General features: G+C 41.6%; 1 protein-coding gene across 2 annotated transcripts in view; it reads left to right on the top strand.

Moving 5' to 3' along the window:
* Positions 1–2,202: 2,202 nt before the first annotated feature.
* Positions 2,203–17,616, top strand: part of LRFN2 (leucine rich repeat and fibronectin type III domain containing 2) — a 174,931-nt gene continuing 159,517 nt past the window's right edge. The window contains exons 1-2 of one of the 2 annotated variants that reach the window (XM_076334386.1): positions 2,203–2,275; positions 2,788–2,993. The gene's annotated coding sequence lies outside the window, so the exon portion shown is untranslated. Of the gene's footprint in view, positions 2,276–2,718; positions 2,994–17,616 lie in introns of those variants that run through there. The other variant, XM_076334385.1, reaches the window with a different exon arrangement.

Raw genomic sequence — 17,616 nt, 5'->3', positions numbered from 1 at the left:
ACACTAGTCCTAGAGTCTATTATTAATTCCTGACATCATTAAGAGATTTTTTTTTCTGTCTGTGATGCACTGACATTTATTTTATAAGGCACTGACATGATTAGAGCTTCGATTTGATTTTCCAGCCAACATGCTTGGCCCAGGATTCCCAGGAGCTACGTTTAAAGTTAGATTCCTAAATTCATGTTTTAGTCATCTAGTAAATAAAGTAATTTTTTAAGATTCTTAATGCCTAGTTCGGCAGTTACCAGCTTCTCAACTCTTTCTTTAACCAGGCCATTTATCTCAGTGCCTAGTAAAGTTACTGACTGTTGTAACTCTTGGCCTTCCTCCCAAGAAGAGCCCTTCAGCACTGTTCCACATAAAGCCGAGGAAAACTGGATATGCTGCAAAATAGGCAACTGCTCTGTCCACAGTCTTTCCTCCTCTGTTTTACCACAATGTAACTAACTCCCTTATGTGTGACATCTGCAGTCTTCACCTTAGGGGTATAGAGTCACCTGGGAACTCAGCAAGCATAGATCAAAGGAACGAGACTGGTAACAGTAAGGGATCTGAAGTTTGTAGCAGAATCTTTTTTATGACCCCCTCCAAAAAAAGTATGTGTTGCTCTATGCAGTCATTCTCAAAAATATCTTCAAAGTTTTCAGTTCAGTCTGGTTTGACTTTCTAGAGGCCAAATTTGATACCTACATTAGCTGAGTGACCTGGTCCTCCTGCCTGCAATGGATGGCCTCTTGAAATATATTTGATGTTTCCACTAGGAGTAACGAGTAAATGAGAGTAACTAGGCTAGATGAGGCTATAAAAATATACTTCTCAATCTCCAGACTGAAATACTACAGCTCTTTCTGAAATCATGCCCTTTTTTCACACTGGGTTGTTTACAAAGAATCAGAAGATTTTACTCTTTAGATCTAGGGTACCTAAAAAGAGGTGTACTTTACGCCAACTACAAAGGGCCTCAAAATCAGACCTTACATGTTTAGTTTGGATGTGCAGAGGCAGACTGTTCCCCTGCTCATGTTTCAATGCATTAACTAATCTTTAAAGAATAGGGATTAAGGGGAAGCTTTGCCCATGAACAGGTTAGCCCTGGCTGTCTAGCCCTGGCTGAAGAAATTCATTCAGATTCCTCGGAGGTGTGTGGTACTGATCACTGTCCAGAGGAAGGATACTGGGCTAGATGGACCATAGGTGTGAGCCAGGACCACAATTTCCAGGTAAATTCCCACTGGAAAATTATACTTCTTTCTTGGTTTTTTGTTCCTTCCATGTGCTTTATAAATTGTTCTGTCTGTTGGCGTATTGATACCGGTGTGTGGTAATTTGAATGAGTTGGGGCTTTGCCTACTCTTATTTAGTCAGTGCTCATCTTTTCCCTGGCTCTGTCTAGAAGCCTCTTCAACCAAGGGAGGCAGAAGAAAATGTGTGTGTCTGTGTCTGGAGGGCTGGAGAGAGAAACCCACCAGTAAATGGGAAAGGCTGATCATTCCTCCTGAGTTCTTTTATCTTAATTCAGGTTTTATTTAGACCTTCCAATGCTGTTCAGTACAAAGGGTGAACTACTTCTCACCACCAGCATTAGAAAGAATAATATTTAACACAGAAAACCTTTGTACATGCTCTTCTCTTTGTCATTTAAGTTACTAAAATATAGCAAGGGAAAATTCTCATAGTATTGAGTAGCATGAATGGAGCTGACAGTGTTATTGTATTTATCTATCTCTCCCTATATAGATACAGATATATATGACTTCCATTATAACATTTCAGGCATCGGCACCCCCTGAGAGCTCTTTGCAGCTGCAGCTCGTGCATTTTGCAGTAAAATTTCTCTCCCCTTCCCTTTTCCCTCAGCTTCCCCCACCCCCAGAGAACTGACACGCTTTCCACTGACAAATGTTGAGTGTAGCTGCTGAGGATTTAGCATGTCAGGCTGTGTCTACACAGCTTAGGTTTCTATTATTACGCAATGGCTTAGAAGGCAGTGCTTTGCCACATAATTACAGAGCCAATCTGTATTAGGACCAGCAGTTTGGATGCCCCTTTCTGTACCAACTATTTGCCTCCCACCCACTCAAGCCTCCTCCCCGACACTCTTACTTGTTTAATAGCTTCTTTTCGTACCCTTCTTTCCTCTGGTTTCTGATTTTCTTCCCTTTCTTATGCTACATATTTGTTTATTTCAGAAGTGAGGGGTCTGACTGAGTCGTGCCTGCACGGATTCCTATGCAGCACAAAGCACTTGCTGTATGTTGCATCGTCAGAAGAGGTAAGAAGAAATTCCTGAAGCTGCCTGCTAGTTCTCTCGGGTTTTTCTCTCTCTCCCTTTTTTTTCTTTTTTTTTTTCTTTTTTTTTTTTTTTTTGGTGTGTGCACATTGCTTGTCTTACAAGCTGTGCAGGCTCTGCCATCTAGAGCACTTCGTGAGATCACTCCAGTTTGCTGTTTTTCCTTTTTCCATCTCTGCGTGAGTGTGTGTGTGTATATCTCCCTGTCTCTCTTCTCCCTATCACGATACAACTCGACCCCCCTCCCCAACACACACGCACATACAGAGAAGCTGGACTTGCTCGTATGAACTTGAAGACTTGCAGCGCCAAAATGCATGCGTTACCTTGGGATGCACTAGGATCAGAATGCTTGAAAAGCCTGCAGGCTGCTTAGTCCTCCAAGACTGGTTTTTTTAAACCAAACAAAAGAACAAGTTATTAACTTTTTTCTTCTTTCTTCCCCCCCCCCCTCCCCTTTCTCTTTTTTGTGCTTTGGATATTACTGAAAAAAGAGCCTCAGGGATTCACACACTTGGACTTTACTGAATCAGGCTGCATCTGACAAACAATCTAGTCTGCATTTTGGTTTGCTAGAGATCAATAAGGATTTTTCTGATTATATCTTCTTTTGAAAAAAGGATGCATGGCATAGAAAGAAGGTCTAAGCACCTGTCTGAGACTATTTTACTGAACCTGGGATAAATGTTACTTCTCAAAGGTAAGTGCTAGGTTTTTTTCACATGTATATATAAACTATATAGCTGTAATATAAACTATATAGATATGTACACAAATCATTTATATACAGTTACTCTGATGGAAAAAAATTCTGTTGTAGTGCATTTTAAAAGCATCGGAGAAATGTACAACTTTATCTTCCTTTTTATGCTAGCCTAGATAAGATTGTTTATGTAGAGAAATGCATCTTAGTTTGGTTTCTGCTTCTCTCAGCATGAAAAGGCAGTTCAAAAAGAATATTTATTTTTTTAAGTGTCAATAGGGATTTTTTTCATGGCAGTTTTGAAACCGTGATGGAAAGAGGTTTGAAAGAAAAAACAATAATTTGATTTCTAATACAGGAAAAACTGAGCAATAGAGTAAGGCTGTGAAAGTGATTTCAGCTTTCTGGAGGAATTAGTAAATCCTGCAAAGCTAAGGAAGAACTTTGCTGGACAGATCAACTCTGCTGTATATAAAAACATACAGTAAAAGAGTGGGGACCTTGGCAAATGTCATGTGAAGAAATGGAAGGCATAGGAACAGCTAGAGAAGGGAAGGGAGTGAGGGGTGTGGAGGGGCAGTGGGCACCCACTTCAGTGTCTGCTGTCACAGAGGTCGGTGTTCTTGGTAAGGGGATGCCACTGATGGTGGACATCCAGAATTGGCAAGGTGGGCATGCAGGGAGTGGGGTACACAAGCATGTATATGCTATGTCATGTCTGTCTGACGTCACTAGACATATATGCTTTCTGCAAGACTAAGTGCACTGAGAATTTGGGTGGGGGGAAGCATCTAAATGGCAGCACAGGACAAGATGTAGCAAAATGGAAACTGAGTCTCTCCCTGACTTGCATGGACACATGCACACTTTTGCATCACAAAACAAGTGCATGACTGAATAAAACAAGTAAGAAACTAAAGGGGAGAACAGAAATCAGTGATTAAGTCAACAAGTCCCAGTATTAGTGAACTGGAAATGTAAAGTGGTCAGTTGTGGTAATGTATGCAAGGAAGGGTTCTTAAACTGGGTAACTCCTTCCTACCCAAAGGAGACAAATAGCGTTGGTTTAAAGCAAGAATCATTTTTTGCCAGGGATGATCTAGTTTTTTTGGGGCAGTGCAATGGAGATATTAAGAAGAGTAAGGTTTATTTTACCTACCCCATCTTTGGGATTAATAGGACAGAATAACTCTTCTGATGAGAAGAGACAGGCTTTGAAAGGCAAACAGTAAACATCACTTAAGTTTATAAAGTCACAGTTAACTAAATTGACACTTCTTAACTTTATTATACAATGCTCACCGGGGATAAGTCCAGCAGATGCTACATAATTGTCACTGGCATTTTCTGTTCCTCAGGAAAGAGGAAACATTGCCATGCAGGGTATCAATTTTTTGTTGGACCTTGCTGTGTACAGAGGCTGTGCTAAGGCAAATTTGAGCTTGTGGTGAGAAGGAAGAGAGAGAGAGATAATTACTTTTACTCTTGCCGTGTTTCAGGCTGGTTACAGTTTCCTTGTTTACAGCTTGCCCTGGCTTGGTGGTTAGTTTGCATTGCCTACAGATCGCCACTTGAGCACAACAGAGTGCTTTTTTGTGCTCTGTTCATAGCTGCCTTGTCGCAGCAGCATAAAGCAGAGCTTCAGACCTTCCCAGAAACTGCTACTAATCCTCAGGGAGAGACGGGATGCAATAAAAAATAAACAACAATGCTAGGAGGCAGGAAGAAAAAAGTCATTATGCTCAACTAAGCCATTTTAACCTGTGAATCCCAGCAAAGATCTGTATCAACTCTCGGATCAGAGATAGTGTCTGTCCTGCTTTCCCCAGCACAGCTCTGTTTTCTTTAGGGCGACCCTGGGCCCGGTGTCCCTCGGTATCTGGCTGTGCAGGGCACTGGCAGGCAGGCAAGCAGGCAGCCCCGGGTGCACCGTGCAGGGTGAGAAATGTGACCCCTCCTCAGAGCCTCCATTTCTGCTGCCCTCTCTGCCCCACGCCACTCTTCACGACATTAGTGCTTCTTGTTTAAAATTATCTTTGGAACATAACTGATCATTTTTCCCCAAGGAAAGTACAAACGGCATGTGTAGCCTTGCCCCACAGCCTCTGCTCTGCCTGCCGCTCAGGTGGACCCGAGCTGACAACTCCTCGGCAATCCCTGTCAAAGTGACCCTGTTCCCTCTCTTTGCAGACGACTCTGGCCACTGACTGAACCTTGCAATGTAATAGTGTTAGACCCAGCTGATTCCCTTTTTTTACTATTTTTTTTGTCCTTGTGGGCAAAAAAACAAAATGGGAAGCTGATTCAAAATTATCAAGGTTTAACTGGTAGTAGGTGAGCATATACTTCAGGTGACTTCTAACTCCCTGGCAAGGGGTTGTAGACTGATAACCCTCAAGGCTGCATTTGCTATCCACCCACAACGATAGGAGGGAGGGGGTGATGACAATGCCTGTTCACCCGCAAACCCCTTATTGCATTGTTAATGCATTTCAGCCTTGACCTACAAAGATCACCTGTGGGAGAAAAAGGGTAGTTTGTTCCAAGTGTGTACTCAGTCTTCTTTCTGGCTGAGCACTCAGCCTTACTTTCTCTGGGTTTGTTGTAGGGTGTTGTCATGTGTTTGTTTTTATGGAGAGAGTAACTGTCCTCTAGGTGCTGGACTGAAAAGCAGTAACACTACTTATGGAAGGCAGAAGGAAGAAATCCGTGGCTCCTTCAAGCCAGTCCTGATGACTGTGGAATCCACTGCCCAACACCAAATGGGCCATTGCTGTTTCCCTTATGTTTCCTCTTTGCCTTAACCATGTAGGCTTTGATTATTGTGACTAAGGATCTCACCAAGGTGCTGGGACTTACTCTATCATTGTCCAGAGGCTGTGTGTGCTCACAGGGCGCCGAACAGCTTCCAGTCATCAGCCGAAACTTGTGACAAAAGACAAGGTTTCATCTGAGTGCACTGGAATAATAACAAAATCCATAAATCACCCAGTGTGATGCAGCACTTCAGTGAAGGACCAGCTGTCACTCTCTGCCCAGCCCACCTCCACCCAGGATGCACAGGAGGGAGGGAAGCTCATAAGCGGTGCTTCTGCTTCTAGGAACTCAAATTACCTTCTGCATGGGTAACTGCCAAACCTTGGCATGAAATTAACAGATGTAAACATGTCATTAAAAGGCCCACAGTGATGCCGCATGGAAAACTGGGAAAAGGGCATGTCATTTAGAAGTATTTCTGCTTCCCAAGGAGCAGCGGTTGTCTCCATACTTCGGAATATTTGCATGACAGTGTTTCTAATTTTTCTCTCTTCCTGTCATTTGCTCAGTCCTGCCCATGATCTGGGTCTCTGATGACATCCTCATGTTCATGGGAAAACATTTGTGACAAATCCAGAATGCCAACTTCAGCATACGAAATGAGCAGCAGCAGCAAAGTTCAGAAAACATCTCCTCAGTAAAAAAAAAGCTGATTTGAAAACATGGGAGAAAAAGAAGAGATGTGCTGTCAGGGTCTAGTCCTACGCAGAATTCCTATTGACCTACATAGAAGGCAGAGCTGAGTGGAATTTTTTCAGTGATAAATGTTCTTGTTTTTCTCAGGAAAATATAGATTTATCAGAACGAAACATGATTGGGAAATGGTCAGTTTTATGAATTTCCTGACTGAAAAAACTGTAGGGAGAAAATTGCCAGAACACCCCATCTTACTTTTTTCTGGAAGATAAATTTTATTATTTCTTTCCAGTTCATGCATTTTGTATGAAAACTGAAAGTAATTCATATGAAACTTGACCATAAAAGGGGCCATGTTCAAATTCCATTTTGCTAAACGACAAGCAAATCTGTCAGTCAAACTGGAACTAAACATTTCTATCTCATTAGAAGGCTTGCATACTTTCTATCTCAGTTTGGGCCAAGGAAATTGTAAGCACTTTCATTTCAATTCATGGGACAGAAAACTTTTGTCTGCCAAGCCCTACCTGGAAGTCCATTTACTTGGCCAAGTGGGATTATTCCAGGAGCATTTTGCCAACAAGTGCTGTGAGATATCAAGGCCTCTGAGTGTCTGCTCTTGAAATCATTCTTCCAGCTATGGAAAACTTGTGCTGAGAGGATATGCCAGCTAAATAAGAGTAGATATGAAAGCACAGCTGCAGCCGTAGTATGAGTGGTACAATGGAGCATTTAGGAGGCTTCTGTTAATCGCTCTTCAGGAAGGAACTGGTCTCCAGTCCTCTGGCAGATCTGCTATCACTGTGGTGTTATGGAAAGAGGTGAGATAAGGAGAGGGCCCTGGAATAGCAGTAAATCCAGGGTCCTGGACCCTGGTTGGTCAGAAGGTGAGAGGTAGGGCTGGTGCATCCCAACGTAGGTTCTGAGCAGAACAGAAAGCTGGATTAAGGATAAAATCAACAGAAAGTACATGATGGATGAAAGCACCTTGTCTATTTTAATAGAGCTGATGTTGCACTGAAAATCCCTGTAAAAAATGTGTGTGGCACTGTTGCAGAAAATTATCAGTGTGACTCTCTCCCTGAAGCCAGAGGAGGTAGGTCAGGGCTGAGCGTAAGTCTTTACGTGCAGGACTGAGTCAAATTGCTGCAACTATCCAGTTAAGACTATAGAGTTTGAGTTGACTTAGTTGGGAGAAGGACAGACTTTGGAAGACCTCAATATGATCAAGCCACATGGACTGTGGGGATCAGACATGTGTGATATTGGAGGAAATACACACACTGATGAGGCAGTAAGGAATTTTTCCTCTCCTGCCTTTAGAGTTGCAATTTGCTTTGGCAGGCTGAGGAGCAAGGGAGCTCAAAATGGCACCAGGTGCAAAGAGTCCTTAGCCATTCTCTCGTCATGTCTAAGCTCCTTAGAAAAGCTTCAGTATACATGTCAGTCAGAATGAGTAATCCTGCTTTTGTTACAGCCTAAAGAGAAAAATTAAGAACAGGAAAGGAAAAGAGTATGTCTTAAACATGCCGCATCCTCTGTTGCAGTGGCAGGATGGGTGGGTTGTGATATCAGTGAAAGGGCAGCACCTGTATGTGTGCTAAAAAGGAAAAACTGACTGTACCAGAATTTATATCAGAGCCCTCTGTTAACAGCCTTAAAAAAATGTATCTGTCCTTTCAGTACAGAATGAAAACAATGAGCAGGTAAATGGCGAGAAGAAAAAAAATGCCTGTCATGGCTTGCTCAGCAGTCCCTGTCTGGTTTGAAAGCAGCCAATAACAAATGTCTGTCTCCTCAGAGATAAAAACCAAAACCTTCCCAATAATTTCAGTAGTCATTTGATCTCCTTCTCTTTGTGAATATTCCTGTGACTATGTAAATACATATGATACTCAGAAAGCTCTGCATGGTTTGTATGTGAAACAAGCGTACTAAACTAAAAAAGAAAAAGGCCAAACTGTATTGATAGAACATAACTTATCTGGACTAAGACCGTTTTGTTGGTTTCCTAAACTGATGGTTAGTTGGCATTTTGTATGAGGTATCTCCAGTGTAAGTGAATGTTACCACTGCTGCTGGCAGGTATTTACTGTATATTGTTTTTTAAATAAGGGTACAACATTGATTCTTTGCTCTCCAAATTATTGGCTGCACTTTCTCCCTGTAGTCAGGTCAGATAACTTATGTCCTCTGGAAATGTTCAGTAGAAAAATGTGTTAGGTCCCAGAAACTCTTATGGAGGAGAGGATCCAGGGTTTTTTTGCAGGCTGCCTATAATCAAAATATCTTGCAGTTACCCCTGAAAAATCTCAATTTGCTTGACAGATACCACTGTGAGGTATGTAAGTATTTTCTAATCCTATTTCACATGACCAAGTAGCAGACCAAGCCATGAATGCTTCAGCTGACACCCACTTTGCAAGGACTGTCACCTTTCCCTATCACCACAGCTACATCTTCTATTCACAGCTCCCCACATGCATTTTGACAGTGATACCATCTTGAGGTGAGGGGGAAGGTTATTGAGAGGCTTCACAATTACACGGTGTAGCCAGGAGTCTCACAGAGGGTGACCTTTCCCCTGTCCATGGTCTTCCAGCACCCTACCCTGACTGGACCTGATGGTCCTCCAGCTGGTGGGAGGAGAAGTTTCAGGTGCCTCAGTAAATGACATTTTCTTTCAGATCCAGGGGTGGGTGACAGCGGTTTCATGTGAACTAGAGAGAACTGGCCTTACTGGCAGAGGGTCAGAGCAGAGGAGCTGAAGAGCAGCCCGATGGATATTTATGAGAGCAAATGCACTGAGGGCAAAGAGGGTCATGTTTGGAGAAAGACTGGAGAAATTTTGGTAGGACGAGGGGGAAGAGAGAAAGAAGAATCGGCAGTAGTACAGCTAAGAAGATATCTCTGTTTCTTCAGATATTTATACAACTCTTCTTGCCACTGAGCCGGAGTGTCAGGCTAAGCTAAAGAAGGGCTTATGATATGTGTCTTTAGTCACACTGTACGTAGCTGATCCCTCCTTGAGCCACTGTGGAGTGCTTTATTTGTCACATCTAACCTGTTTTAGCCTTTTGGTGAACATGGACAAATTTATTCAGGCCCTTTGTGTATTTGTTTCTGTTTTCTCCATCTTTTTTTCACCTCCCTGAATCAGTGAGTGGAATGAGAATGCTATTTATTTATTTTTCCTTAGCACCGAACACAAAGAGTTTTTTATCATCAGTGAGCAGATGAGTCACTCGTTAATAATTATAACCCCTCCCCTCAATTCTTAGTAGAACCTAGCAACAAGCTTTCAAATTAATGTGAGAGACCCTCTAAAACATGACAGGTCCATCTTCCTCTGGTATCTTTTCCAGAGAGAGTGCAATTGATGGGCTGAGATCTGTCTCTTCTGTGCTGGACGTCAAATGGCTGCATTTCATGCCCATCTTAGTGTTTTGCTTTCCTCTTTAACAAATTTTTCACCTGCCTAATTCTGTGAACAGCATAACAAAGATCTGTGACAACCCTGTGGGTTTGTGGCTCAGGAAACTTCCCTGCATTTGAGATTGTGCCAAGAAAAGGAAGAAATCCATCCTCCTGCAAGAAGGCTAAGATAGGACATGGTGAATTTCTGTGCATAGGTGACTTCTACCTTACATCAGTGTCCTACCACAGAATGGAAAAATCAAAGTTATGCTACATCCTACCTCAACTATAGGATTTACTTTTAAAAATAAATAATGCCCTCAGGCCAAGGAACAGCTGCTGCAGTTCTTTCCAGCATGGCTCATTGATCTCGTCCTCTCAGTTGACACATCCTGCTACTCCCATGTTGTTGTAGTTAGTGTTAAATCACAGCCAGATCACGTAGTGACCTAACTGAAACTGAGACCTAGCTGGGGTAGACTTTACAAAGACAGGCCATCAGATATACAGACCCTTACACCACCACCTTGCCAGACACTGGAAAAAGACCTGAGAGTTAGGTCTTTGTTAGGCTGTGCTGTCTCTTTCTGTTACTTACAGAATTTTAAAAATTATTTTATGTTAGTCTAATCATGTTCATTTTAAGGAATTGCTTTCAACTCTTTTTTTGATAGCATGTGTTGTTCTAGCATGGAACTATGATGAGTTTAATGCATACATTAAAAGTGCAGTTTTCCACAAAAGTCCTTCTATTATGGAAATCAAACATCTTTTACAAAAACCTAAATAAAAAGCCTCCCAAGTTTAGTGTGTGATGTAGTTGCACTCACATGCTCTCACAATCATTCCCTCTTTTTTCTTTATATTGACAAGTACATAAAGAACAAAAATGAACTCTGCAGCCAGCTGTTCTTCCTAAATATGTCTTATCTTGATGGCTTAGGTAAAAGGCAAATTGCAGCTTGAGACTTCATTTGTGCAGCAAATCTTAGTCTCCAGCAAATCAGGTCTGTTTTCGGAAGCCTGTTTCTTCAGTCACAGTATTTCAAGATGGGAAGCCGGGCTGCGTTCATGCCCCAAGTTGATTATGCCATGTTTGCAGAGTCTTTAGTCATAGGTGGCAAAGACATTTAAGAACAAAAGAACACAGTTTTGAACCTTTGTTTCCCTTCCTTCCATTCCTGATTGAATTTTCAGAGCCTTTCTGACATTTAAACAAAACATTATCTGAGAGCTGCTTGGAAAGAATTAATATGGGATCTCAGACTGTCATTCTCAGAATAATTTCTACTTTGCTTCAAAACAATCTCTCCTGTAGCTATAAATTTATGTTATAACATATCTTAGGGTCCTTTTATTGTTGAGTTCTTTTTTTTTTTTTTTTTTAATTCCTGTAGTCTTACCAGGAACAAGATAAAACCATTTACCTTGCCAATACACAGTTCTTTTTTGATCATCTTGTAATAGAGTAACAAATATTGCTGAATGCTTATAGAGCATCAGGTAGTAAAATCATGCTGATCTCGGATAAGAAAAGGACATATGAGCTTACCAGTAGGCATTTGGAAATTGATATCCAGGAGAAGATGGGTCCTTATAATTCTGTTGATAGATGTTAAGATTTGGGTGACATTAAGTGATATTGGTCACTTGGACTCTAGTGACTCCCATTAATTTTGGTGAGATTTTTTTGACTAGTGTGATTTTCAAATGTTCATGTTTTCAAGTGTTTTAGTCATTCAGAGAAGCAGCAGCACCTGTATCACATGTGATTAGGATGACCAACAATCTGAACACAACATGAACAGTGATTAAGCAAATCATGAATACTAGTAGCTGGCAAATCACACACAGCTAGAGTAGGAGGCATTTGTTTGCCAAATATATATGAAACAAATGGGATGAAATAAAAAATAAAGTAAGGATTAAATCATAAATATTTTTTGAAATCAATACTTCTAACCATCATTAAAAATTAATAAAAATAAAATGTAGACTGTATAGCAGTAAGTGTATTTTAATATTGATATCCAGTAAATCCTGGCATCTCACAAGGGAAAGGAATGGCAATACCAGCCCCTGTGACATTCATATGTATAAATTTTTATTTATTTATTTATTTATTGTAGGACAAAACCAGAAAAAAACCTCAAGGAGGAAGCATAACCTTGTAATGAAGGCTTTGGTCTTAAAGTCAAAGTAGGCCTGCAAGAAACAGTCTATGCAGGACTTAGTAAAACTTGCTAAAAACACACACTTGATTGCAAAAAAAAAGGGAGGACGATTTTCATGATTACAATTTGCTTAACTTTCGAAATGTTTCCCCCTCCCGTATATTGTACGTTAGGTCACTTCTGAAATGGAAATGGTATTTGAAATGAAATGCACTGATAATTCACAATTATGTTTCCACTTCAGAATCAATAAGTATTTTCGGAAAGGTTAAATGAGTCCAACTTAAAGTATCTTCCTCTTGTTTGAATAAAACATTGCAAGTCAGCTCAGAAAACATTTTCAATTCCTTTCTATGCCATTTAATTCCTTTTTTTCAAATCATTAAACATATATGTTTATATACACAGGCTGCATATGTGTGTGCATATGGTTAGATCCGTTCTTGGCCATAGGCATAAACTTTGCTTTTCACTTCTGCTTTTGTAATAGGAGATAATACTAACGTATGTCAGAGACCTGTCTTAAGACTAAGTGTATTGATTTTTATGAAGTGTTTATAGACTAGCGAAGATGAAGGATACAATCAGGGAAGTAACTCTGTGTTGGCAAAAAAAGAGGCACAACTTAATGAGAACTGATGAAGAATTTCCAATCAGCTTTTTTCATTAGGGAATAGGTTGTGTCCAAATTAGTTTACTGGATGTGTCGGGGGCGGAGGGGGGAGGAGGTTATTCAGTAACATCTTCCTTTGGGGTTTTTTTTCAATATTTTCAGCTGGAATGCTTGTGGGTTTTGTTTTAAAACAAAATTGAACTTTTTATCATGTAAAAAGCTTTTATGTGGCATTTTGTTCTATTTTTACAGAAAATAAGCTTTTGCATTTTCTAGAAAACAGTTGGTCTCCAAATTCTAATCAGTCAGTTTAATCTAAATAAATCAAACTTGTCTCTCAATTTCTGATAAAATCAGGCTTTCTTAACATTTTTAGGACTGTTGATAGCCATACAGAGATGGTACCAATTCTCATTGTAGAACTTTTCTTTCCTCCTTTCTCATTTTTTATTTTCTTGCCTTAGTAGGTCTGTTCTTTGTGGATGTTTATGCATAAAGTGAACAGATAGTTCAACTACTATCAACTCCAAATAAAATAGGCTGTAAAAATGCTAGATTTGCTTTAAGGTTCACAGGACAGGTAATATGAAGGTAAAATGGCAATGAACACATGGTATTGGAGTGGGAGGCTTGGGCCGTGGCAAAGCAGGCCATCACAGTTCCTAATCTCTGGAGAGAATTAACCTCTGAATTTTAGCTGTACAGAAGCAATGGGGACACACACACACACACACACAGAGCTGATCAACAAGGAATTAAAAAGGATAAGCACAAGGCTTCACGCTCGATGCCTCTGTGAGAACTGAAAAATAGAAGCAGATGAAAAAAGTGAGAGAGAGAAAGTTTCCAGTGGTAGAGCAGCCGCATGCTGCACTTCAGTGCTCTTCGTACTGGAAATGCTGTTGGCTGGTACATGGTTCATATTATCTCATGCTTAAAAATGAAACTCACAACTATTCCACTTTTACATGTGTTAGGGATTATCCTTAACAGGTGATTCATCTCTTCAGTCATGGGAGAGGGGAATGAGGCGTTCCTGATGATTTAAGTCAAAATTTTCCTAGAATGCAGAGTTTTTGGGGACTGTGTATTAGTATGCTGACACTGCAGTAACAGCTCGGTATACTTTTAGTGCATCTTCCACTCAGGACTCTGAGCAAATATGAATCAATTGACCGTTGGCGCTTTTCATGTAAATTGGGTTACTATTCTGTAAGTGAGAAAAACAGGGCGTGGATTTTGGCTTAAACTAGTCTATGATCACAGGCAAAGTCTATAGCAGAGCTGTTGATCAGGTCGCCCGTTAAACTGGGTGTCTATCTGATGAGGTTTAGGCAATGGCGAGGTAGTGCTAAACTGGTGGAATGGAAACAAGATCAAATCCCAGAGCTGTGCAGCAGCAGCAACAGTCAGCTATGCCTACACAAGTAAGTCCACTGGAGAGCTTCATTTGGGCTTTTCATTTCAGCAAGACTATTCTAAAAACAGTACTTAAATAGCAAGCATTAGCTAGAGTAGAAGCCACTAAACCCTTTTGCACAATAGTTTACATGCTTTAACAGAGTTGAAGAAAATAGCCACCACATGCATTATCTTCTTGTTTATTTTTGCTGGGTTTATTTAATAGTCATTTAGGAGAGATATGGATATACTGGCATCTGGAATTAGCAGAAAAATACAGAAATAACCATGCTTAGCTTCCTATCTTGCTTAGGATGCTAGAAATCTTCCAAGTATATGTCCAGGCAAACCCAATCTTCTTCACGTATTTTCTACTTATTATTGTGAATTGTCATACTGAATTACTGATGAAATTCATACTAGGAGAAATTCTACTGATATCATTATTTGACTCCAGTAAAACTGCTCGTAAGTGGTTCGTATGGGAAAACCAAATAGAATTCATCCTCTACAAGATTTGTAATTACTCATGTAAACCCAGCAAAAAAATTCTTAAGTCCCTTGATCACAGTTTTTCCTTATGATTTTTATAGGACTGCCTTTTAGTCTGCACTGACAAACAAAAAAATGCCATTAAACCCAAGAAGGTTCTGCACTGCAGCTGTCAACCACCCATTTCACATTTGGTGTCATATGGCTGAATTGTAACTAGTCCCTCATTCTATAGACTGCAATACAGTCTCAGCTGTCCAAATGTCAGTTACCCAAAACAGGGTGATGGTCCTTCATGTCTGTTAGTTGCACTGATAATTCCCATAATTACTCAGACACATTCTGTCTCCCATGACATTCAGTTAAATGAAGACACACTGCCAGTGAAAAACTGTTACTTTTAAGGTCCCACTCTAATTCCCCTCATCACGCAGTCAGCAGCAGCATGTTAACTTGCATGTTTTTCTTGATGAGAAAGCTTCTGATATGTGACTACAGCAGAGATGAAAAGTGACAATAAATCTTCAAACACAATCACTGTGATTAGCACACGTAGTCCATAAGAGAAGTAAGAGCAGTAGTAGTCATTAAATATAGATGGTTTACTCACTGTGTCATCAATAAGCTTGTGATTTGTGAATTCCTGAGATTTCTCAGGTGATGATTCATTCATGATTTTATTTACTTTTCTGTATAATGAAATAGAATGGCAGAAAGAAGAGATTTTGGCTGATGCCACAAACATCTCCTTATTTGCCAAAATATCTTCCTGTACTCCCCAGCTCAGGAAATAAAGGTTTAGAGGTCTAGTCCCTGTAAAATTACTGGACATCCCTGGAAAGTGCTGTGTGAGCTTTTCTGGTTGGTACAAAGCGGAATTGCTTTGTAGGTACAGTAGGTGATTATCCAGTGACAATAAATTGGTCATTGCCTTTAGTGCTAAGCATTTACTAAAGGGTGTCACCCAGTACAATTTCCTGTTTGTCTACAGCAGCCCATTTAGGTCCAGCTTGAGCTGCTAAGTGACTTCAGTGCTCTTATCAATAACGTTACACAGTTCTGGTCCTGGAAGAGGAACTGGAAAAAATGCACTGATTTTTTGGCAGCCTGGATGTATGTGTGGAGCAGATTTTGCACAAAGAAAGATTGAATAACCTTTTTACTCCTCAGCTTGGAAGGGATTTACTCTGGCTTGGTATGATAAAGATATCTAAGACTATGAAAGATACTTTTGTTCCTTGTCTCTTCTAATACAAGTCTTAGAGGACAACAGATTAAACTGGCAAGTGACAGGTCCAGAACAAACAAAATAAAGCATTTCTTCACTTGAGATTGTGAAAAGCTGTGAAACCCTTTCCTGAAGGATGCAGGGGTTGCTAAGTGTTTGCATTGATTTATAGACCACTTGGAGAACTAAACAAAATAAAGACAGTCTTTTTATGTGCAAAGACAGTATCTTCAGCTAACAATGATAGCTAGAGCACAAGCAGCTAAGAGACAGAGTGAGAGAATATTCTGGGAAATTATAGAATCATAGAATAGTTTGGTTTGGAAGGGACCTCTAAAGGTCATCTAGTCCAACCCCCCTGCCGTGGGCAGGGACATCTTCAACTAGATCAGGTTGCTCAGAGCCCCGTCCAGCCTGACCTTGAATGTTTCCAGGGATGGGGCATGCACCGCCTCTCTGGGCAACCTCTTCCAGTGCTTCACCACCCGCAGCATAAAAAATTTCTTCCTTCTATCTAGTCTAAATCTACCCCCCTTTACTTTAAAGCCATTCCCCCTTGTCCTGTTGCAACAGGCCCTGCTAAAACGTTTGCTGCCATCTTTTTTAGGCTGCAAGAAGGTCTCCCCGAAGCCTTCTCTTCTCTAGGCTCAACAACCCCAACTCTCTCAGCCTTTCTTCATAGGGGAGGTGTTCCATCCCCCTGATCATTTTTGTGGCCCTCTTCTGGACCCACTCCAACAGGTCCGTGTCTTTCTTATGCTGAGGGCTCCAGAGCTGGATGCAGGACTCCAGGTGGGGTCTCGCCAGAGCAGAGTAGAGGGGCAGAATCACCTCCCTCCACCTGCTGGCCACGCTTCTGTTGATGCAGCCCAGGGTACGATTGGCCTTCTGGGCTGCGAGCGCACATTGCTGGCTCATGTCCAGCTTTTCATCCCCCAGCACCCCCAAGTCCTTCTCGGCCGGGCTGCTCTCAATCCCTTCATCCCCCAGCCTGTATTGATACCGGGGGTTGCCCCGACCCAGGTGCAGGACCTTGCCCTTGGCCTTGTTAAACCTCATGAGGTTCACACGTGCCCACTTCTTGAGCTTGTCCAGGTCCCTCTGGATGGCATCCCGTCCCTCTGGCATGTCAACCACACCACTCAGCTTGTTGTCATCTGCAAACTTGCTGAGGGTGCACTCGATCCCACTGTCTATGCCACTGATGAAGATATTAAACACTGCCGGTCCCAATACGGACCCCTGTGGGACGCCACTCATCACCAATCTCCATCTGGACATTGAGCCGTTGACCACTACCCTCTGGATGCGACCATCTAACCAATTCCTCACCCACCGGACAGTCCACCCATCAAATCCCTACCTCTCCAGTTTAGAGAGAAGGATGTTGTGGGGGACCGCGTCAAAGGCCTCACAGAGGTCCAGATAGACGACATCTGTAGGCCTTCCCGTGTCCACTGATGTAGTCACTCCATCATCGAAGGCCACTAGGTTAGTCAGGCAGGACTTGCCCTTGGTGAAGCCATGCTGGCTGTCTCCAATCACCTGCCTGTCCTCCATGTGCCTTAGCATAGCTTCCAGGAGGGTCTGTTCCATGATCTTCCCAGGCACAGAAGTGAGACTGACTGGCCTGTAGTTCCCTGACTCTTCCTTTTTTCCCTTTTGAAAAATGGGGGTTATATTTCCCCTTTTCCAGTCAGTGGGAACTTCACCGGACTGCCACGACTTCTCAACTACGATGGATAGCGGCTTAGCAACTTCATCTGCCAGTTCCTTCAGGACCTGCGGATGGATCTCATTGGGTCCCACGGACTTGTGCACCTTCAGGTGCCTTAGATGGTC

This window comes from Aptenodytes patagonicus, chromosome 3 (genome assembly GCF_965638725.1).
Source record: "Aptenodytes patagonicus chromosome 3, bAptPat1.pri.cur, whole genome shotgun sequence".
Classification (NCBI taxonomy): domain Eukaryota; kingdom Metazoa; phylum Chordata; class Aves; order Sphenisciformes; family Spheniscidae; genus Aptenodytes; species Aptenodytes patagonicus.
The sequence above is the reverse complement of the archived record's forward strand: the minus strand, read 5'-3'. Positions and strand labels throughout refer to the sequence as shown.